Source organism: Paramisgurnus dabryanus, chromosome 12 (assembly GCF_030506205.2).
Source record: "Paramisgurnus dabryanus chromosome 12, PD_genome_1.1, whole genome shotgun sequence".
In the NCBI taxonomy this organism is placed as follows: Eukaryota; Metazoa; Chordata; class Actinopteri; order Cypriniformes; family Cobitidae; genus Paramisgurnus; species Paramisgurnus dabryanus.
Genome location: NC_133348.1, coordinates 10,231,537 through 10,256,604, shown reverse-complemented (window position 1 = coordinate 10,256,604; position 25,068 = coordinate 10,231,537). Strand labels below are relative to the sequence as shown.

Sequence of the window (25,068 nt, the reverse complement as noted above, 5' to 3'; positions counted from 1 at the left end):
CAACCGGCAATTTATGTCCTAAAATTGGCAGAGCACAGAGGCGTTTGTCCTGCCACTGCATGTACATAACAAATAAATTGATCCTATAAAAGCGCAGAGCCCAGATATGAAGACACCGGGACGCAGTAAGCCATTAAATTAATGTAACACCACTAAAAATGCACATAAAGGACAAACGAATCAAATAAATGAGATGATTTTTACAGTCATGTATCTGAGATTTGTTTGGTAAGAAGTCATAGTTAATAAAAAAAGAAAATTCTGACAATATTTTTAATCTAACCAAAACCTTAACTGTCAAAACTGCCAACATTCTCGTGGCAACCCGTACCTTTTATATGCATTAAGTTCATATACGTACGAAGTGAATCGTACCAAAAACATACGATTATTATAAAAAAATGAAAGCCCACCCCTAACCCCAACAGCAAAATCGTAAAAAAAATTTCTTATTTCCTTATTGTTTTTTAAAATAATTTTATGTCTTTGTACGATTCACTTTGTACAAATGCATACAAATTACCCACCTCATAAAATACATACGAAAGGCCATTCGATAGCGTTGTACGACCACATTCATACGTTTTTGTACGATTTGCTTTCACTCCTGTAACATTGGGGTTAGGGGAGGGGTTAGCTGTAGTTTCCTGATTGTTTTTTTATAATTGTATGTTTTTGTACAATTCACTTTGTACAAATTCATACAAATTAGTCACTTCATAAAATACATACGAATTGCCATGAGATAGCATTGTACGACCACATTCATACGTTTTTGTACGATTTGCGTTCACTCCTGTAACATTGGGATTAGGGGCGGGGTCAGGGGAGGAGTTTCCTTATTGTTTTTTTAAATAATTGTATGTTTTTGTACGATTCACTTTGTACAAATGCATAAAAATTAGCCACCTCATAAAATACGTATGAAAGGCCATTAGATAGCGTTGTACGACCACATTAATACTGTACGTTTTTGTACGATTTGCTTTAACCCCTGTGACAATGCGATTAGGGGCGGTGTTAGGGGTGGAGTTTCCTTTTTTTTAATAATTTTATGCTTTTGTACGATTCACTTTGTACAAATGCATGCAAATTAGTCACCTCATAAAATACGTACGAAAGGCCATTAGATAGTGTTGTATGAACACATTCATACTGTAAGTTTTTGTTCGATTTGCTTTCACCCCTGTGACAATGCGATTAGGGTCGGGGTTAGGGGTGGAGTTTCCTTTTTTTTATAATTGCATGCTTTTGTACGATTCACTTTGTACAAATGCATACAAATTAGCTGTAAGAATTCCTGTGAAATCAGGCTGAAACTGCTGTTATTTTCCATAAAGATGTGCTCATGTGAACTAGTGAAGATATTTCACAGATAAAATAAGTGTGTAGTGTTAGAATTGCCAGATGAGTGTAAGTACATAATGACAGAAATCTCATTTTTGGCTGAACTTTTCCTTCAATCACTGCAGACTCACTAAATTAGGGGCACATTTTGTCCTCACATAAATATATTTTATGTGCCAGTATGTTCTATTAATTTCTTTTTTTTTTATTACAAGAAAACGTCTGCCAAAATATGGCGAGCTCTGCTGATTCAAGGCAAAAGTCAACGCTGGAACGATGTGAGCGAAGCAGAGTCTGCCAAAGGTGCTTTTAAAACATCATGACAAACACCATCATGCTTTAATACACACACGTGCGTGCACACCCGCATACATCAAATTAACACACACACCACATTAACACACACACATACACTGTACAAACTGCTAGTTTAGACAAACAGACACACAAACACACACAAACACAAACAGTGACAGCAGCACTGAGATCACATCACCATCACTCACAATTTCTCTCCTCTTTGTTTTTCCATTAACAGCGAGAAGAGGAAAGGTTGTGATGAAGTGGGAGGCATGAAATGAAGACAGCGTGAGACGAATGAAAGATGATTGATAGATACCTGCACACAAAACACACAAACAAACACACGCACACACACACACACACACACACACACACACACACACACACACACACACACACACACACACACACACACACTCCATCAAACCTATCCCTGAAGAACAGATATAGTCGGTCAACAGCATATGGAAAATATTGAAATCTGTGAGAGAGCTTAAGATATACAGCATGAAAACTCACTCATTATAACTTGATTATTAACAATCGAAATAAACATTTAAATGTCTAACAGGACAGAAATAGAGAGCTAACAGTGTGAACGATAGCAAACCCTGAACCTCGTTTTTTTTACTTTGGCCTTTACTGGACATGAATGATCTTTAAATTATGCAGCTCATTTGAAGAGATCATCTAAATGATTTGAGACACAATTTTCACTTGGCAGATGATACAACAGGCAAAGAAATATCAATATACTCGCTTTAAAGAAAGAATCTAAGCCAAAATACAATAAAGATTTAATACGACCACACACAAAACCACAGGGATTTCCTAGCAACCAATCATAACACCTTAGCAACCACACAGCTTCATGATTAAAAAACACTTCACCACCAGGTACACCAGCACTAACTAGTATTAACCAGCTCACCACTAAACCAACTAAGCTGATGTGATAAACAACTGCAGGGCTTCAGGTGACATTCATCAGTTCAGGTCAATCCTTGACATGGTAAAGAGAAAATCTGTTTATAGATCAACACATCTGAAAGAGGCTGGCAGGAAAAGAGAGGACTAACAGGAAAGACTCAATGTCTTAAAGAGCACATATTTCATTGCTAATAAACAAGGTTATTTTGTGTATTTGTTATAATGCATTGTGTTTGTGTGGTTTATGGTTAAAAAAATATCTTGTGGCTACAGACATCCCTGCCTTCATGAAATGCACTGATTTGAAAAGCTTTGTGTTCCTGATTGGCCAGCTAATCTGTACATTGTGATTGGTCTGAATACCTCTGACATCAGCTGGAAATGAGACGCTCCTTACAAGATTCGGTCACAATGCAATGCTAACAGGAGTTAACTTACAGTCTGAAGCGGGAGGAATTATGATAATGTCGGTCTTGTCTACATCACCAATCCCAGGAAGTAAACTGTTGCCTACAATCTGTGTGTGTGTGTTGTAGTCCAAGAAAAGAGATTTACGTTGGAGACGATAACTCACATCATCGTTTACTTTGGGGTTTGTACCTTTTGCATATCATTAACATGAACTAATACACACTTGACACATGTAAAAATTGGTGCTCTTTAAGATTAAAATGAAATATCATTATGCTATACACAATTATTTTACAGCTCTATATATCAGCAATTGAATCATGAACAACTCCTATTTGAAAAGAAAAATTCAACCAATGAAATAATTACAGGACACGGTTGAATGTTTGCATTCTTCCCCCAAAAATGCACCTGTAGCTTGAAATGAATGTTAATGACAGAAAAAGATGCTGAAGGATAAAATAAAGAAACCATGTCTTTCCATTGAGTTACACACTAACTAACAGACAGACAGACAGACAGACAATAAGCTGTGATTCAAATTCACAAATTTGAGTCTCATTTATAACAAAAACTCAAATGAATAATCTCATAATGTATGAACGACTCAGAGCACCAGAACTAACTCGGTGGAAACAGAATCGCTATAAACCTCAAGATAAAATGTCTGAGATCTTCACCAAGTCTCCTGAGCTATGAATGAGAAACACAGAGAAAGACAGAAACAGATTGTGTGAATGTGAGGAGAAACAGTGAATGCATAAACACACAACGCAAAGAGACTTCAGACAATTCACAATATCTTCCACAAAGCCATAATATAAAAACAAAGGTATAAAACAGCTGAAGGGAGGAAGATGATCTTAAATATCTTCAAAAGATTTCCTGCAGTTATTCAGGGTGAGGGGATTTGGACAGCAGAAGGTTAAACCTCGTGAAAATGAAGAATAGACAGTGGGTGAAAATTAAATATGAACTTAATTATGCACATCAGTTTAATTCTGCATTCACCACCCAATTAACTTCTCTATATAACCTGCTTCATTTTAAAATATAAATAATGCTGTCTGTTTCTATACATAAAGCAATAACATGCATAAAGATCATCACTGGGTTTGATCATTTGGCTTCCTTCATGTTCATAATCAGCTCAATCCATCAAACCATGAAACACGTGTCCATTTTAATCATTCTGCATACTGGCACGTGACAAATCACATTTTAATTATTATTTTAATTTAGTCCAAAAAAAAAAAATGAGACTGAAAAAGAGAGAGCGTAATATTGTAATACAGTATATTGTACAATCATGGCAATAATACTTTTTTAATTGAGAATTTGAGAGAGTTGTTTTTATTACAGTTTTTCTCAATTGCTAAAACACTAAACCCTATTGTCTGAACCAAATGCTCAGTTGCCTGAACCCACTGATTGAATCAGTCACTCTTTTGGCAAAACCTGTGCAAAATGGTGAACACAGGTGACAAAAGTCAAACACAATTAAAGCACAAGTGTCACTATTTGAACACAACAATTCAAATTTGATCACACTTGTGTCTAATGATATGAGGGAACATATACAGCAAGACAGTTCAGAGAGCACTGGTTTGTGAGGCCCTACAATGGATAGAAATCTGTGTGGAAGAGTTTGAGAGGAGGTCTCGGTGGTCAGCGAAGACAAAGATCAGTAATATCTGACGAAACCATGTTCTGCATAAGATTTCTCTTTTGTCTTTTTGTACAAGTGCCAAATGCACAGTTTTTTTTTCAGTTTTGCAACATGCATTTAGCCTACAGTAAACAATAAACATTTATTTTTCAAGCTTCATGTCCTGAGCATTGTGTTTTCTATTTTTCTACGTAGTGACTGTTCCATAGTGTTTTTAATTTTGATTGACTCGGGGCACGATTTGACAACATAATTCAGTTTTGAGCAAAGATTGAACTGTTTTGAGGTGAAAGCTTGGTTTTGCAAGAAGAGTTTGAGGTTTTGTGAACGTAGCTTGAAAACTGGGTTTTGTGTTCACAGTTTAGAGAAAAAGAGAGCAGCATTCAAGAAATGTATCTTAGCAATAGTGAAAAACTGTTATATATTAAGTATGGGATAATCCACGGCCAGCCATGCATTAAAGGGTTTTAATGCACGACGTAGAGGCGAAGAACCACCCGACGCGTAGCTGGCCTTTAATGCATGGCTGGCCGTGGATTATCCCGCTTATACCTTGGTTATTTGCCAAGTTAAAGCTGTAATTAATGTTTACAGTGTAATTTTAACCGACAGGTAAAAAATGACGGTCATCTTCTTAAGTTAAGGCTCGCACTTCGTCCGCTTTAAATAAAGTAGTGCCATTGTATTGCATTTATTTAAATGAATTATCATATTTATTTAAATTCATTAAATAATTTATGAATGACAGCCAACACTGACAGTGACAAGGCAATCTTTATTTGAACTAATCATTTATTTAAATGAATTATGTAAAGTGTGAAATAAAACCGACGTCTCTAACCACGATTATTATATAAGGACACATTACATTTATTGAAATGGATTAAATTAAATGAAAACAAAAATCAAACAGTTGGAAATCTCTCTCTCGCTCTCTCTGCAAGTGTAACTGTGTTACTATGGTTACCAATGTTTATAGTAGTGGATTAATTTCTAACTTTAATCAAACTGACTGGAACTACCTTTGCGTTAAACGGTTTTAATGCACACCTTCCAGCCAATCAGAATCGAGTATTTAAACAGACCATGGTATAAATATATATATTGTACCATGATATTGTGCTTATGCACAATCGTGGCAATAAATTAAGATTCTGAGAGTGGGCGCATATTACCGTGATATATCGCAAAACCGTGATATGCTCTGATATTGCAATGTTGTAAGTACCACAATCATGTCAATAAAATGCCTTTAAATTAAAAATATGAGTGTGCGAGTAACACTGCGATACATCATGATATACTGTGGCCATATTGTAAGCGCATGGTCGTGCCAATAAAATGCCTTTAAATTAAAAATATGAATGTGTGCGTGTAACACTGCGATACATCACAGTATACTGTGATGATACTGTAAATACACGGTCATGCAGATAAAGCGATACATTTAAATACCTTTAAATCAAAGATATAAGTGTGTGCACAATTCTGTAGTTTATTGTAATATTGTAATTTCACACAATCGCGCCAATCAAAACAAATTTATGCGCGTGCATAATATCGCAATATGTTTGCCGTTGTATCGCTATATCACGATATTGTGAGGGTCACACAAACGTGACAATAAAGTTCCTTTAAATTACAAATATGAGAGTAATACTGCATGTAATATTGTGATATCGCAATATTGTAAATACACATGATCATGCCAAAAAAAGTACTATTAAATTTGGAAAAAATTAGAGTTAGTGTAAGAGAGTACGTTAGAGATAGAGGGAGAGACATAGAGAGTGTATGAAAGAGAGAGAGAGAGACAGTGAGAGTGTGTGTGTTAAAGAGGCAGAGAAAGAGAGAGAGGGAAAGAGCGAGAGAGAGAGAGAGAGACATAGAGTGTGTGTTAAAGAGGCAGAAAGTGAGAGAGAGAGATTGAGAGCGAGAGCGAGAGAGAGAGCGAGCGAGCGTGAACTGCATCGTTGTTTCATACGAGCGCAGCTGTGAGCTGATCAGGTTAGGCGCTGGAAACCAAATGTGTTTTTCTCTTTGTAAAGCTTCTCCTCTCGACATTATCTGCCTTCTGAGCCGTTATGTTTATGTCTCACTACATGAGCTGGATTTTAATTCTGTAAACCTCATGGAATCATTATTATGGAGGGATTTCTGTCCTCTGGATTAAACCCTCATTCAGTACGACGGACTGCGAGCTGTGAGTGAGTAGGTGAGAAAAACAATAACTTTATTATTATATATCAAGAAACTAAAGCTTTATTTAAAACTAGTAGTCTGAAACTAGTACTCTGTGGTCTGCATGTCACTCAGCTACTCAAAGTAACAGTTAGTAAACCGGTCCTGATTTTACATTTGGACTGAGGGTAAACCCAAAACTATTGAGTGTACACAAGTAACAGGAGTCAGATGTGAAACTGCAACATGACTCAGACTAGTTAGTAAAATGGCTGTTTAGTAAAAGTATGATTACCCCAAACAAAAACATGACCAATTGATTTTATATTAGCATTAGAGAGCTATTACCAAGTGACAGATGATTTTACACCAAAATACAACATTTCTCATAGATAATCTCCTAACATGCATGATTTAAATGATATCAAATCACACATCACTGCTATCACATCTGTGTATTATGGGATGTTTGTATCTGCTTTAGTTTCTGCAAAGGATTTCTGCTGCTGGGTTTTAAGTTTATTACGCACACACAGCACTGAAGTCCTGAAAGCCTCTCCGGGTATTTTATGATATTAGGCAGCCAGCGTTTGATTTATGAAGCCTCAGTGTTCTGGAAATCATTGGACTGGTGATCTCTTGGGAATAACCCTGCTCTCCAAAGCCTTCATAAGTGGTCCAAAGTTGCCTTTAAATGCAATATGTGATATGGTTTGTTTCTCAGATAGGGTAAAAGATAAAAACATAAGAAAAAGCTTTTATGCAGGACTTTAATAAGCCGACTGTCAGGGGAATCTTTTAGCATTCAGACATATATACAGTACAGTATATCCTCTTACTGAGCAGACATTGGTGGCTTACTGGTACATGAAGCTCCTATCCATCAAACGGGCAGGTCCCATTTCAAGATATTGACTTGAATTGAAGTTGCTTTAGTTTGCTGTCATTTGACTTTCCTCATTCACTCAGTGAAATGGCCTTCCTGCATCTGCCTAAAACTGACATAAAACCCTCGGAAAGAAGATGAGATTTGCCACTGAAATCACATCTGAAAGGAATAAACTGCAGTCCGAGCTTTAAAAATCCCCTTAAAGCATCTTCACCGCTTAGAAATATGAAAAAAATCACCCTTTATTACTATGGTGTGATAATGAGACTATTGCAGGCTCATAAAGAGCAAACCCATTTTTACCCTAAGGATAAGATGTGTCATTCCCCAGACTGAAGGAAATAAACTGTGTAAATTGTCAGATGAACTCAAACTAGAACAGGTTTTTGTCTTATTGTTCAGTTTAAATGGGGTTTTCTCTATTTATAGACTCTGATGTATGTGCCAGATTTATTTAGATTTTTTTTTTATCAAGATTATAGTCGCTGGCGAGTCTCACTGTGGGTTTATCTGAAAGCAAATAATTGCATTTCTCTATAATCTGTTTGTTTATGAGAACTTCAACTGAAAAACTGTGTGTGCTGAGACATGAAACTATGATATATGAAGAGTTTGGTTCCAAAACGCGATAAATGCCATTTTTGAAAAAAATGAGTTACTGTCAGAATCAGTATTATATCAGGTCAGTATTTAAAAGTAAATTCTTAATTTTACGCAAAATCCAATATCTGCAGTGTTATTCTGTCATCTTTTCTCCCAAAACGTGATATACGCCACTCCTCCTTTTCTACAGAATGCAATAAATCCGCTCCACATATTACAGAGCGCACCATTCCACACAATGTAAACAAACAATGGCGGCGCGTTGAGTACACAGAATCCTAGTTTTCCTCATCTACTTTTTACTTCGTGATCAACAAACAAACAAAAACAAAATAATACTTTAATTGCATTGATAAACCTGTGGTTGTTTTCTGTAATTGAGAAAGATTGTAACTTTAAGTCGTCAACATCCAATAACTTACGCGAGAGGCACTCGGGAGACGGGTGCTTGTTTCTTCCGACAGCATCTGTGAAGTTTATGTGATTCTAACACATTGACCCCAGGGGATCTTATGAAAAACTTTCCATTATTTTACTCAAAGTCAACGAAAATCGAGGAGGACCAAAACATTTTACAGCTGATCGCTTTGAAGAATGTTAAGCGACGGCGTCAAATATAACCGCAGCAATGACAGGGTCATTAATATAACAAAGTAAGTGTTGTGATAAATGGCATTAATGTTTATTTTTTATCGGTGTATACCAACTAAATGAATATATAATGGCAAAGATGAATGCACATTTATACATCATTGATTGAATAGATTTATAGCATTTTGAAAAAAAACTTTTATTTACTCTGATTTATTGCATTTTGTGCATTAGTTTTTATACTAAATCTTTGAAAATCAAGTTATGGATTTGAATTTTTTATGTTTTTATAACCTAAAGATGCTATGTGAAAGTTTGTAACAGAAAATAGTGGTTTTCATCTTGTCACTTTCTTGGTATAGAAATCATGTTTTTACCGAAATTTGACAAAATGGATTTATTACGTTTTGGAACCAAACTCTTCATATAATACTCTCTGAATGCTAATGATTATATATATTTTATCTAAGATGGGTGCTAATAAATCAGAAATGACCGATATTAGATGTTGCTTTGAAAGTGAGTGTAGAAATACACAAAAGAGATTGTGAACGTTACAGTAGATATGTCTCTGTGAATATAGATGTGACAGATTAGTAGTAGTAATTAATATGCAAACACAGCCACTTACTCTAGAAACTGTTTAAATCACATGCATAGTGTGAATAAATCTACCGCTGTCTTGTGTGAGAAATCTCTGAAGATGGTGAAAATCATTTCCCTAATAGAGAAAAAGTAAGAAGGAGATAATCTCCATTAATTGATTCTGGGATAGCGCACATGAATCTTAAAGTCCCCTTGTAGTCGATAATTTTATCACTTAAAACTCATCTATGAGCACCATATGTTAAAGTTTTTCCTGTTACAGTATTTTCTTCATGCTCTTAAACTGCTTTAAAGGTACATTCCACTTTTAAAAATATGCTCATTTTCCAGCTCCCCTAGAGTCAAATATTTTATCTTTACCGTTTTGGAATCCATTCAGCTGATCTCTGGGTCTGGCGCTAGCATAGCTTAGCATAATCCATTGAATCTGATTAGACCATTAGCATCATGCTAAAAAATAACCAAAGTTGTGATTTTTTTAGGCAGACATGGCTAGGAACTATACTCTCATTCTGGCATAATAATCAAGGACTTTGCTGCTGTAACATGGCTGCAGGAGACGCTGATATTACAGACTGCCCCGAATATACTCCCCTGCTATTGAAAGTAACCAAGGGGACTTTTTCATTGTTATCAGAAATAAGCTACTGTAAAATGACTCTGTTGTTATTGATTATATGTGGAAGTCTACCAGAAGTTGCGTTTAGTCCACAAAAGCCGTTTGTTTATGTAGTGAACCGTCTATATTTGGAAAAATTTTATGAGTCACACTATACTTAGGAAATATGAAAAAGTAAAAACAGAGGGGTGTTAAATAATACCAATGTTTAACTTAAAACTACGTTATTTTTTTACTATTAATTTATTACAAAAAAGTGTCTATCGTGTAATACTTTTTTATTAGCCTTTGCTGTATCTGTTTGAATTAAATAGACATAAGAGTAGCAGTGGAGCTGTATTACACTTTTTGTCAAGCATGACAAGTTACTAGTTTATTAGTTTTAAAGATCAGTTCTTGTGACGACTAATTACAATATAAATGACATCTAAAATAAAAAGCCAAATATATCAAGTTTAAGACATCCCATCTAAAAATCTCTTTACTCTTTTACTAAATCCCACATAATCCATTACAACCTTAATATCCAAGGGCAACTTATTCCACACTTTTGCACCTGAATACGCAAACACCCTTTGTCTATACACAGTCTTAATCCTACATTACATAGATAAAGTCCATCTAGTAAAATGTTCATGTCTTAAATTAACCTGAGAAAAATAAGAATTAAAATCTGTTGCAATTTAAAGCATTAAGAATTCAACTTACAAGTGTTTATTGGCTATTTCATCTTATCCAGTGAGAGTTAAGATGAGAAACTAATACACTAATATTCAAGATGGAAGATGATGATGTATTACCAGTTTTACCCCAGTAACGGTTACTCGGTATCCCATCAGTGTGTCTCCTAGACTGACAGCTCTCATACTGAAACATTACTGTATATATCAGGCATTGCAGAAGTCTACAGAGCTGGACGGTAAATGTCTTTCAAAAGAAACTGTGACACCGACACCAACACACCTAAATAATCTTACATTAAAAGGTTAAAAGCAGCACTGCTGGGAAAGTATGATAAGGGCGACCTGTATTTCTCATGGCTTCCACAAATCCTCCATCATGTCACAGCTACACTAAACCTCCAGTCAATATGTGAGGTCAGGATAGTTAAGGTCTTAGGATGTCGACTGTCTGACCCTGCTAAACCTATCTGATCTATATCAGTGCGCCTTAGATTTAAACAAACACCCAACACTAATGAATTGTCATTATTTACTCACATAAATGTACTAAACCCATGTGCTGCCTTTATTTACATTTAGCAGACACTTTTATTTAGTGTTATGTCTGTGAAACAAAGAAATTAAAGCATTAAATTTATTTGTACAACAATTTACAGTCATTGTTAGCTGTCAATAAAAGCACAATAAAAGTGGTTAGCACGACATGTGTTAAGTTTTGTAAAACTACACAACAGTTAATAAAAGGGATAGTTCACACACCCATTGACTTCCATATAGGAAACAAATACAAATGGAAGTCAATGGTTACAATCAGCTGTGTGCTTACCATCATTTATCACAATATCTTCTTTTGTGATCATCAAAATAAAACACTCATACAGGTTTAGCACAACATAATGGTGAGTAAATGATGCCAGAATTTTTGGGTGAACTATCATTTTAAGAGTGAGGAACAAAGTAATAAACAGTCTTAGACCAAGGGTTTAGTATAAATCAATCTATTTTTATGAATAATGGAATAAAACTTCACATGCTCCAACAAGCCAAAGCAATAAACAAACCCACAACTCAACCCTCAGTCTACATAATCTAACCAAAAGAACATCAAAAAGATAATACAGAAAAACATTATAGTTGAAAGAAAAAGACATCTAAGCTCTATTGTTCCTGTCAGATCATTTACTAAATACATTTACACAGTTCAAAATAAACACATGTAAAGAGCCACAAACATCACAAAATGATTAGCACCACTTACAACCACTTACAATATATTGTTATATATTCAATATTTACGGATTCAAGAACAGTGACCAAAAACTCAACCATCAGAAGAACCAAACTCCATCTATAGAAACAAATCCAAATAAAACTTGCTGCTCTGATAGATCAACAAACCAATCAGGATAAATATATATCAAAACTAGAAAGAAAATGCGAAGTGGTGCTTGCCATGGTAAAATGCAGGAAACAAACTGGTACAATAATGTTAATGGGCCCTATCTTGCACCCAGCGCAATTGACTTTGTCAGTGACGCATGTATCATTCGTATTTTGCACCGGCGCACAGCAGGTTTTTTCCTCCACAAACGCACGTCGGCAAACTAGGGAATGAACTTGCGCTCCCTGGGCGGTTCAGCGCAAAAAAGGAGGCGTGTTCCGGCGCAAACCATCCCTGATGCTATTTTGCAGTTTCAAAAAACAATTGCGCCACTGACCAGAAAAAAAAAGTTTAAAGACAGTGGCGCGTTGCGCGTTGTTCATTATGCTATTTTAAGGGCGCAGGGTTGACCATAATGTATAGAGTGCACAACGCATCTAATCTACACAGATGCAACAGTTATTTTTGCAAATCATAAATTGTTACACTAAAAAATATTAACACATGAGATAAGGGGAATCATAGTGGTGAGCATTGTGGTGATATATTTTATTTATTGTGTGGCTGCGTTAAAAAATTATCATGCAAATAACGATTAAAATGTTTTCATAAGAAACCTTAATGTATATGAACTTGATTTGTAAGAGTACTTTGTAGTTGGACGTTGCTTGCGTTTCTTGAGTCCGATTTCAAAGCCCCCAAAGCCTTTCAGCGGTGAGGGTGGACGCAGCGATGTCCTCTGCTGGCGTCTGTGTAGAGGCAGATCCACCTCCCGTTACACCGTGCGCCCGATTTATGCTGGCAAGCTTGGGATTCCCCCGTCTCCTGACATCATTGTAGCGCTTGGCGCAACGATGGGGATGTCAGCTGATGAGACTGTGGCTATTTCCTCTCACGCCTGTTTAACCTACGCTGATTTGGGCGGGTTTCTCCTATCCCTATACAAAACAACTTCTCTGTCTTTGACTGCTCTTACAAGAACGTCGGTCTCCTCGGCAGTGAACCACTCCTGGCGTGTGCCTGGTAAATCCGTCATAATAATAGCAACCCGCCATGGAACTTGCGCCCTTGCGTTTAAAGGGAATGTTGGATAGCATTCTGATTGGTTTATTTGACGTTACGCCCAAACCACACCTATGAATAATGAACCTACTTCAGACCAACCCCTTATTGATTTGCGCCCGGCGCAAGAGTTATTTCTCACGCCGGGAAAATAGCAACAGCGCCCAAGATCCGCCCACAAACTCACTTGCGCGTTGCGCTTCGCACTTGCGTTTCAGATCATTAAAATAGGGCCCAATATGTTTCAAAAGAGCTCACCCGATGTATCAACAGAACTCTACTTCAGAGATATAGGTCTTGCAAATCGGTTGCTAGGGTACCTCTGTTTGGTTGCTAGGAAGTGAATTGCCATCCACCAGTGATTATACTCCAAGCCACAAGTGAAACAATCCAGTCCCCATGTTTCTACGATGTTCTGATGCAGAGATATAGGCTTTGTTAATCGGTTGCTAGGAAACTGTCTTTGGTTGCTACGGAGTAAATTGGCATCCACCAGTGATTATATTCCAAGCCACAAATGAAACAATCCAGCCCTTGTGTCTCTTCAATGTTCTGATGCAGAGATATAGGCTTTGTTAATTGGTTGCTAGGATACCTCTGTTTGGTTTCTAGGGAGTAATTTGGCATCCACCAGTGATTATACTCCAAGCCACAAGTGAAACGATCCAGCCCCCATGTTTCTACAATGTTCTGATGCAGAGATATAGGCTTTGTTAATCGGTTGCTAGGAAACTGTCTTTGGTTGCTACGGAGTAAATTGGCATCCACCAGTGATTATATTCCAAGCCACAAGTGAAACGATCCAGTCCCCATGTTTCTACAATGTTCTGATGCAGAGATATAGGCTTTGTTAATCGGTTGCTAGGAAACTGTCTTTGGTTGCTACGGAGTAAATTGGCATCCACCAGTGATTATATTCCAAGCCACAAATGAAACAATCCAGCCCTTGTGTCTCTTCAATGTTCTGATGCAGAGATATAGGCTTTGTTAATTGGTTGCTAGGATACCTCTGTTTGGTTTCTAGGGAGTAATTTGGCATCCACCAGTGATTATACTCCAAGCCACAAGTGAAACGATCCAGCCCCCATGTTTCTACAATGTTCTGATGCAGAGATATAGGCTTTGTTAATCGGTTGCTAGGAAACTGTCTTTGGTTGCTACGGAGTAAATTGGCATCCACCAGTGATTATATTCCAAGCCACAAGTGAAACGATCCAGTCCCCATGTTTCTACAATGTTCTGATGCAGAGATATAGGCTTTGTTAATCGGTTGCTAGGAAACTGTCTTTGGTTGCTACGGAGTAAATTGCCATCCACCAGTGATTATACTCCAAGCCACAAGTGAAACGATCCAGTCCCCATGTTTCTACAATGTTCTGATGCAGAGATATAGGCTTTGTTAATCGGTTGCTAGGAAACTGTCTTTGGTTGCTACGGAGTAAATTGGCATCCACCAGTGATTATATTCCAAGCCACAAATGAAACGATCCAGCCCTTGTGTCTCTTCAATGTTCTGATGCAGAGATATAGGCTTTGTTAATCGGTTGCTAGGAAACTGTCTTTGGTTGCTACGGAGTAATTTGGCATCCACCAGTGATTATATTCCAAGCCACAAGTGAAACGATCCAGCCCTTGTGTCTCTTCAATGTTCTGATGCAGAGGTATAGGCTTTGTTAATTGGTTTGCTAGGGTACCTCTGTTTGGTTTCTAGGGAGTAATTTGGCATCCACCAGTGATTATATTCCAAGCCACAAGTGAAACGATCCAGCCCTCCTGTCTTTACAATGTTCTGATGCAGAGATATAGGCTTTGTTAATTGGTTGCTAGGGTACCTCTGTTTGGTTTCTAGGGAGTAATTTGGCATCCACCAGTGATTATATTCCAAGCCACAAATGAAACGATCCTGCCCTCGTGTCTCTTCAATCTTCTGATGCAGAGATATAGGCTTTGTTAATTGGTTGCTAGGGTACCTCTGTTTGGTTTCTAGGGAGTAATTTGGCATCCACCAGTGATTATATTCCAAGCCACAAGTGAAACGATCCAGCCCTCCTGTCTTTAGAATGTTCTGATGCAGAGGTATAGGCTTTGTTAATTGGTTGCTAGGGTACCTCTGTTTGGTTTATAGGGAGTAATTTGGCATCCACCAGTGATTATATTCCAAGCCACAAATGAAACGATCCAGCCCTCGTGTCTCTTCAATGTTCTGATGCAGAGGTATAGGCTTTGTTAATTGGTTGCTAGGGTACTGTCTTTGGTTGCTAGGGGGTGGCTTGACAGCTGTCAATGACAACACTCCAAAGGCTACTTGCCAGTTTGAGTGATATAAACTGCCATGTCTCTAAGACATTCTATAGAGATATAGGTCTTGCTAAACGGTTGCTAGGGTACCTCTGTTTGGTTGCTAGGGAGTGAATTGGCATCCACAAGTGATTATAATCCAAGCCACAAGTGAAACGATCCAACCCCTGAAATATATATAAAAAAATTACAAATACACATCACACCATACAATACGTCTACTGTGTGTGTTTGCGTGCACTGTGTACTGTACTGTGTACAGTGTTGCTTTTTTAAATGCACATTATAAGCGACTCAAACTCAATAGTGATTTTAGGTATTTTTAATGGGGAACGCAATGCATCGTCACAGCCTTAAAATTGAACATCAGTATAACAACAGTTCAAACTTATTGTTACTCCCTCATAGGAGAGCGAGATAAACAATTATTTTATTTCACATTTTGTTGAAAATAAATTGCCTGTGAATCATTTCCAAAGACACAACAAATACTCATGCTCGCAGTTCATTGATGAGAACGCCTCTCTCCTGCTGGGAAGTAAAACTAGGCTTTTTAAAGAGATGAGCACGCCTGTGCACCGGTGTACCCAATCCCGCTGATTATAAACGAAGTAACCACTTCAAACCAATAGAGGACACTGCAAAGGAGAGGCAGAGCGATGGGACACTTACTCATTTTAGAGAATATCATATGTCCAACATAATCTAAACAACTCTTCAAATCTTATAAAATATGAAAATTCACTGTAAAAATAGTCTCTCTCTCTCTCTCTCTCTCTCTCTCTCTCTCTCTCTCTCTCTCTCTCTCTCTCTCTCCTGTTTCTAAGGCTCATAATCCCTACTGACATAATGGCCTCTATTTCAATCAATATCAGACTGACTTGTGTGATCAATGAGAGGTGAAACATCCACCACTAAGACTCTGATGGCCAGGAATCAAGTCAGTCCCGCCATTTACATTTCTGTAAGGTTTATAGCGAGTTAAAACCACATATATACTATCTATAACCTGCAATGAGGTGAAGTAATAGGACAACAATGTAGTGGATACTCCAGACTTTCACATACTATGGTAATATTTTAAAACTCACATCATTGGTTGAGCCGGAGGTTGACAACAGTTGGTTAACATTGGTAAATTGTCACAGTGTTTCTACTCTTCAGGAGTGTCACGTGCACATCAGTGTCATTTACAAATGATAGTGAATATTAAACCGAGACTAAACATCATGGGAGAAACACAGGACACACAGGAGTTTAATCTTATACTCTACACACAGTGGTGATGTATTAAAGACCTCAGTTTCCTAAAGGCCTACAGTAATTAGACGTCTGATGTGAAATCAATCAGCTGAAGTGGAGAGGCCAGCAGATACACACAAACACACACATACACACCTCAAATACACGCATGTATGTGCACAGACACATGTCGCACACACAAACACACAATACTTTCTCCAGTAAACTTTATTGCTATTGTGCTCATCTCTTGGGTTTGATAAACTTATGTGACCTAAATTTTCAAAAGTCTCATGAATATGCAAATGTCATGCATAAATGCTTGATAAAAATCAGACGCACACACACAAATGCTGCTATCCAACCTGCACACTGTTTGCACTATTTAAATATATTTTAAATATACTGTACTTTTATGTGCCGCAATGTCTACTTTTCTTCTTCTTAAATACTGCATATTATTTATATCTATTTTTAATTTCTAAAACTGTTTTTGTGTAATGTTGTTGTTGTTGTATGCTGCGGTTTGAGGGGACCTAATTTTAATAGCATAATTGACAATAAAGTTGACTTTGAGACAAACGAGCACCATACACGTTATATCCAAAGCTGAAAATAAGGGTGGACTCATAGGGCTCTATCATACACCCAGCGCAATGCAGCGCAATGCAGCGCAATGTGTAAGTGTCTTTTGCTAGTTTTAACCCGGCGGAATGATAATTTTCGCGTTTAGCGCCACGTTATTTAAATAGCAAATACACTATAGACTATGCCATTGTCCAACTAAAACCTGGTCTAAAGTCTAAAGTCAATGGCGCAATATTGCTTTTGTTATTTAATGAGCGCGTTCGTAATACCGGACGACAATGTGCGTTTGCTTATCACACACATGAATGCGCAGCAGAACACAACCTTTTTATAATATGAAAAATTAAAGAATTAAAATGTAAAAGATTATTATTGAGTCTCTTGGACATAAATGAAGATCGATTATGAGAAGTTAGAAGGCGTAAAGAGCTGCTTCACCTGTAGCCTGGTTTTTGTTTTGCTTTAAACAAATGCAAATATTCCATCTATTCCTAAATGTTTTTCAAATGCTACCACACAGATTTATTGTATATGATGACTCTGTACCTGTGGATATGGTAAGATGAGAAACATTTTTAAAGTAATGCTTTAAAAAAAAAACTCATGCCACTGTCCGGGTGCTGAAACGCTTCAGCTCTCCGCATGTTTGTAAATTCTTTATCTTCTGCAAATAAAGTATTTTTAGAGTACAAAGCTTTACTTACATACTTGTAAATTATTTGTTGATGATATTGGATAGCCATACATTTACAGCAATTAAAAGCCTGCTATTTTTACTTCCATGACTAAAAGAAAACGTCTTTTAAAGGTTTTAATTAAAAAATAACAATTTCAATACGAATGAAAACAACACAATTACTTGACATTAATCTTAAACTGGGGGTCTTGTTCCTCCGCCCAAAATACACCCATTACTCAAGAATAGGAACAACCCTCTCGTGCGCTCCATGAACATAAGTGGATTCGGTCACGCCCCTCTACACTGTGCACGTGCGCCGCTTTAGACCATGCGCTTAGTTCGTCAAATGAGGGCACACTGACTCAAAACGCTATGTAAATTTCATGCATAGATATCGTGGGATTTCCTGCATCTACTGTACTGTATGATATAAAAGTATAAAATAGGTCCCCAAACAGTGAAACTTGGCTATTTCGACCACTGGTTCTACACATCTTAATAAATTAAATGTTCACCATGTTCACCAGTCACCAGCTTTTCGGACCCAGATCCTGCTAACAATCCAGAAAATCGTAACAAGACTTTAGCAACTACATAGCCAAGTCCTGACAACCACCCACATAACACTAATAATCTATAGCTCTGAACGCCGCTGATATGCTGCAGGGTCGAGGTCACACATTCGGGTTCCTCACAAAGCATCTGTCTGGATTTGCTGCTGCTGATTTTCTGCCTTCACTGTGTGTCTGTGGCTACGTGCAGATATCTTATCCGCAATTGTTATTGATTTTATCTTTGCAATTACCGAGCCCTCCGGCCAAATGAGAAGAGGAAAACAGAGGAGAGAGGTGAAGTCTCCTCGCTGCTAAATAAATAAAACGCTCTAAATGTAAATGACAGTCAGGGGGAATTACAGTGAATGAGGCTGAATTGTGTCCGCTGATGGTGTCATTTATTTGCATGCGTTGTCCGTGCTATATGAGCTCCCAATTTATTTAAGGAATTATGCAAACCAGGTAATGGCAAACCTCCAAAAATCAGTGCTGATGGCAAATTACACGGCATAATTCACAAGTATGTGGGCCGGATGCAAGCATGAGGTCGTGAGGGATGGATAATAACAGAAAGTCATGATCTTACAGCGCGACTATAACACTGTGATCTAGACACAGGATTCAGCTCTTTATAATGCAGGACGCACAGCACTGGATTTATGCCATTATAATACACTTCACCATCAGTTAATGTATTGTACTGCTGTCATGATCACTAGACAATCATCCATCAATACAGTTGTGTACACCAACAACTGCATGTCTAAGGATGGAGCCCAGCATCATAAAAGATTTGAGCACAGAGATTTGATCATTTATAAAAAAGCATGCATAGAAAGCAATGACAACTACTTTATATTGTGTAACACTACACCAGCATGTGTTAAATAGACTGCGTTGTGTATAAAACAGGACACAAGAATAGTTAATGTGAGCGTGTGTTTGTGTTTGGGGTGAATTTGAGGTTATTCTGTCCGTTGTACTTTAAAGGGGGCATATGATGGAAATCTGACTTCATGTTTAAGTGCTATAATTGGTTCCCCCGTGCTTTTATCAACCTAAAAAATGTGATAAAGATCAACCCAGTAACTTAGTTTTGGTGACCCATTCTCTGCAAGCATGTAAAAAAATAGATCATTAAAATGTGGCTCCCCTTGTGATGTCAGAAAGGGATAATACCCTTTCTACCCTTCCCCTTAATCTACACTATCCAATCATGACACTGACATTTAGTGCTGAGGGAAAGAGAAAATAATCGAGAATCAATTTCAACGAACCACTATTATGGTGATCAGTGTTTGCATTTCATCGGCTCATTTGCATTTTAAAGGACACACCCAAAAACAGCACATTTTTGCTCACACCTACAAAGTGGAAATTTTAACATGCTATAATAAATTATCTGTGAGGTATTTTGAGCTAAAACTTTAAATACGCACTCTGGGGACACCTAAGATTTATTTAACATCTTAAAAAAGTTTCATAATATGACCCCTTTAAGAACACTCATAATCTCAACATGCACACGCTTGCAGATCCAGCAGATAAGGAATCGTCGGCAGAGATCTCTTGTTATGAGCTTATTTTTAAATAGTTATTTTTTATAATCCATAGTGATGTACAGTGTTTATAGATCTATGGCCTTATAATTCAATTCCGTTGAAAAGGTCAATTCTATTCACAGGGATTTATGGGAGTAATACACAATTCCTTTAGAAGAACATTTACTTTAATTTACTAATAATAGTGAGATAGTGTGCATGAAGGGATTTTACTTTATTTAAGGTCATGAATAACTGTTAATTGGAGAAAATATATGAAATGATACATGTAGTATTGTGTTTAAACAGGGCACAGAATGACTATACAGAAGCTAGACATCAATGCACACTACTGTACACATTTACTTATCATAAAAATAGCATACACTGTAGTTCAACATACAAAACACGATGTTTCACAGTACATACAGTGGGAAAAATAAGTATTTGACACATCAGCATTTTTATCAGTAAGAGGGTTTCTAAGTGGGCTATTGACAAAATTTTCATCAGATGTAGCCATTAAGCCAAATATTGAATTCATACAAAGAAATCAGAACATTTAAGTATACAAGTTGAGTCATAATAAATAAAGTGAAATGACACAGAGAATAAGTATTGAACACATAAAGAGAACAAGGTGCAAAATGGCATAGAAAGACAGGAGATCACCTGAAATCTGTCAGTATTGAGAGATAAACCCTGCCCCCATCAGTACTAACTGATATCAGCTGCTTTAGTCCTAATTGATGGCCTATAAATGCTTCTCATTACCCAGGAGGCACACAGGAAAGACTTCATGATGGGTAAAAGCAAAGAACTCTCTCAAGATCTTTGTAATCTTATCGTTGAAAAGCATTTTGATGGGAATGGTTAAAGGCGCATTTCCATAATGCTGAATGTTCCTGTGAGCACTGTAGGGGCCATTATTCTGAAATGGAAAGAGCATCACTTCACCATAAACCGGCCACAATCAGGTGCTTCACGTAAGATCCCTGCCCGAGAAGTACAAAGAATAATCAGGAGAGTTCTCCAAGAGCCAAAAATCACTCGGACAAAACTTCAAGAAGACCTTGGATCAGCAGGTACTGTTGTTTCAAAGAAAACTATAAGCAATGCACTGAACCGCCATGGCATCCATGCACGCTCACCACGCAAGACTCCATTGCTGAACAAAAAGCATGTTGAGGCTTGGTTAAAGTTTGCGAAAGAGCATTTGGAGAAGCCTGTGGATTATTGGGAGACTATAGTATGGTCAACTTTTTGGCAGTCATTCTACACACCATGTTTGGAGAAGAAATGGCACTGCCCACCTCCCCAAGAACACCTTACCAACAGTTAAGTTTGGGGTGGAAGCATCATGGTTTGGGACTGCTTTTCAGCAAGGGTTACTGGCAGACTTCATATTATTGAAGGCAGGATGAATGGAGAAATGTACAAGAAAGCTGAAAATGAAAAGAGGGTGGAAATTTCAACAAGACAATGATCCCAAACACAAGGCCAAAGAAACAATTAAGTGGTTTCAAAGAAAGAAAATCAAGTTGCTTGTATGGCCCAGTCAATCACCTGACCTGAGTGAACTGAAGACCAAAGTTCACAAAAGAGGCCCAGGAACCTTCAAGATTTAAAGACAATTTGTGGGGAGAATGGGACAGGATCACTCCTGAGCAATGCAGACGACTGGTCTCTCCATACAAGAGACGTCTAGAAGCTGTAATCATCAACAAAGGCTTTTCTACAAAGTATTAAATAAAGTCTGTTCAATACTTATTCCCTGTGTCATTTCACTTTATTTATTATGGCTCAACTTGTATACTTAAATGTTCTGATTTCTTTGTATGAATTCAATATTTGGTTTGATGGCTACATCTGGTGGAAATTTTGTGTTAATAGCCCAATTAAATATCCCCTTACTGATAAAAATGCTGATGTGTCAAATACTTATTTTCCCCACTGTACATACAACATAGTGGTCAACCGATGTGTTTTTTTAAGCCGATACCAATACTGAGAATGCGGCTGATATATATTTTAAAAAAAATCTAACTACAGTAAATGAGAGACAAACAAAAAAAGGGTGAAACAAAAAAATTGTTAATATTTATAAACAGTCATATCCATAAATATTGGGACAGAGACACATTTAGTGTTATTTTAGCTGTCATATAATGAATAGTGGCATACAGTGCAGCTATTTTTGGAAACATTAATTGTTTATTTGTTAAATAATTTCCTCATAAATGAAGTCTGTTAAAGGTCTGGAGTTGATTGAAATTTGGCATTTTAGGGCTGCACGATAAATCTCATGCAATTGTCCTGCGCATCTCGCCAGTAATGCTGGTTCCTTGATTAGTAATAAATCTCCATCACCTGCTTTCAGATGGAGCGGCATTTACTACACAAAGCCATAGTTCACTAACAAGTAAACAATATCGCATACATATCACCAGCAATACGTCCGCAAATAATAAAAGTGAAATTGCCCCGATTGTCAGTAAACTACGGTCCTGTCAGTGAACTAGTGTCTTTTCATTACGAAGAAATTTAACATAGAAAAACTTATTAGACATTATTAGACAAAAACATCGGCCATTGCAATGTATCGGTCTATAGCTAATTCAGTACATACATACAACTTTTTTTTCATCTGTTGTCTCTTGAAAATAATTCTGATCTGATCTAAAATGAGTCAAACTCATTAAAACAATAAAATGTGTTCCTGTCTGTGAAATCCAGACTAAAGTCACATAATTCTAATGATGACATTAAGAGCATCAAAGATTGATTTCAATCATTGATTTTAACCTAACAACAACTAATGAAGTAGGCAAAGGTGTTTGATTAGATTCTGATCTATGCTGCATTATTCTTATAATTATGGTTTAGCTTCACAAAAGATAGAAATAACTGCTTACACACAAACTACTGACATTATATTATGTCTTTAACAAAACAAAATCATGTCCTACACGGCAAAACAAATAACAAATGGTAGCATATGAAAAACACACACACAACACATTTATTTGTGCCTCGAAACACAGTTTAATTTGTCATCTGCCCATTTTTTCAAGCTAAGCAGCTAGAGACTGAATCCCTGTGGGAAATGAATCCGTCAACTCAACACTATATGGGGTCCAATACATTAAAAGAAATAACTAAAATGTGTGTGTGTGCGCGTGCGTGCGTGCGTGCTTGCGTGTGTGCGCACTATGAAGAAAAGCAGGTGCTGTTTTGAGGGGAAATGTGATTTCTTCATGCACCATCGCCTGCCTGGTAAACATCTTACAGAAAAAATTTATTTTATTTTTCCCTTCATAGTCTAAAAAACATCAATCCAGAAAATGAAGCATCTCAATGCTCAATAATCAGATGCATCACAAATTCGGATGTTTTCTTTACTTAAATCAGTTTTAGATGAACTGTGTAATTGTTTTGATTCTCGTGAGACTGACAAAGAGTTTTTGGGCTGTTGAAAATCTGGCGTGAAGTTGATATAACACAACACACTTTATTACACAGCACTCTGAAATGCTTTGATGGATTGATACTTGTTTGCCTTGTTAATCTTAGCTTGAAGCCGTTAAGAAAGTTTTTTCCTCAAAAAAAGTCTTGCATTTCTTAGAGATAAGCTACAAATATATATATTCATATCAATCTATTGAATCAATTTTGTGTATGCTGTATATTTTATCATGTTAATAACATACAAAAATCCAGACAAAATCGCTGCACGGCTACAGCTTTTCTTGTGTAGTGAAAGCATTATGTGCAGCATTTAGTGCAAATACATTTATCTTCAATGTGTCAGGTTTTTAGGTGCACAAGCAAGGCGTGCGAACCGACAATAACTGCCCACGTTTTGCCACTATCTACGCGTCTTTTATTGAAAATGAACTAGACACTTGCGACTGCCGCAATATAGTAATATAATATAATATAATATAATCATAGATTTTATGGCAATTTGTTCATTACTGTTCATCTGCAAAGGATGCTAAAATGTGATATTGAAATATTATTTATTGACTTATGATAAAAATGTTTCAGACATCTTTGTTTCTCTGAATCTTAAAACTTGTGTGGACCCCGCATGAATGCATGAGATCATTATGGCAGAAATAACAACAGCTTTGTTGGCGTCAGGTTTAATGTTGAAGTTTGATGGATATTTGGAGGATCTCCTCTCAAAGCTGCATAAAGTTTGGCTTTGTCTTTTCATTACAGCACAGTTGGACACCAGCAGAAAGACACAGATGAGTTAACAGACTGTGGAAAGCTGTCACAACACAAATCTGCTAGAAACTGACTGAGAGTTGAATGGTGCCCACAAACATTGAGTTAAATTAATAAACAGACCGATGACTTAGCATCAGATTCAGTAATCTTGCAGATCTCTGTTCCTCACCTCACAGGCCGGTTCCTCACGTCACGGGTCGGTTTAGAGAGCTGCAGATCGACACGCTTTACTGAGATTGTAGGTCATCGCTCCATCACTGCAGTCCAGGTCTCTGAAGCACTCTTTATAATGCAGTACATGAAGCTCGGATACAGTAGATGTCTGGACACACAGTCGCTTATAGCACACCTTCTCATTACTTGATGAATTACTGCTGCCATGATCACTACAAAGCAAACACAAGCAAATCTCTTTAAAATCATTACAGTGAAATCAGATAGTTTTAATATAATCACAAGGGAGTAAAGAGTTAAGCATGTGTATACAGAACACACAACATGCAGTCGTTTTCCAAGCATTGAATGTCTATACGTCATTATCTACAATGTACAGCATACAACCAGAGCTCACTCCAATTAATATTCAATCCCACAATGCAACACTCTTCATTAGACCTTTCACTTCTCATTGAGATTCACTCCTATCAGTTTA

At 37.1% G+C, this 25,068-nt stretch overlaps 1 protein-coding gene across 1 annotated transcript in view; it reads left to right on the top strand.

The window, feature by feature from the left end:
* The first annotated feature begins 6,653 nt into the window (after positions 1 to 6,653).
* The window catches only part of tmem121ab (transmembrane protein 121Ab), a 47,059-nt gene continuing 28,644 nt past the window's right edge, over positions 6,654 to 25,068 (top strand). Inside the window, exon 1 of the mRNA XM_065256537.1 lies at positions 6,654 to 6,875. The gene's annotated coding sequence lies outside the window, so the exon portion shown is untranslated. The remainder of the gene's footprint in view (positions 6,876 to 25,068) is intronic.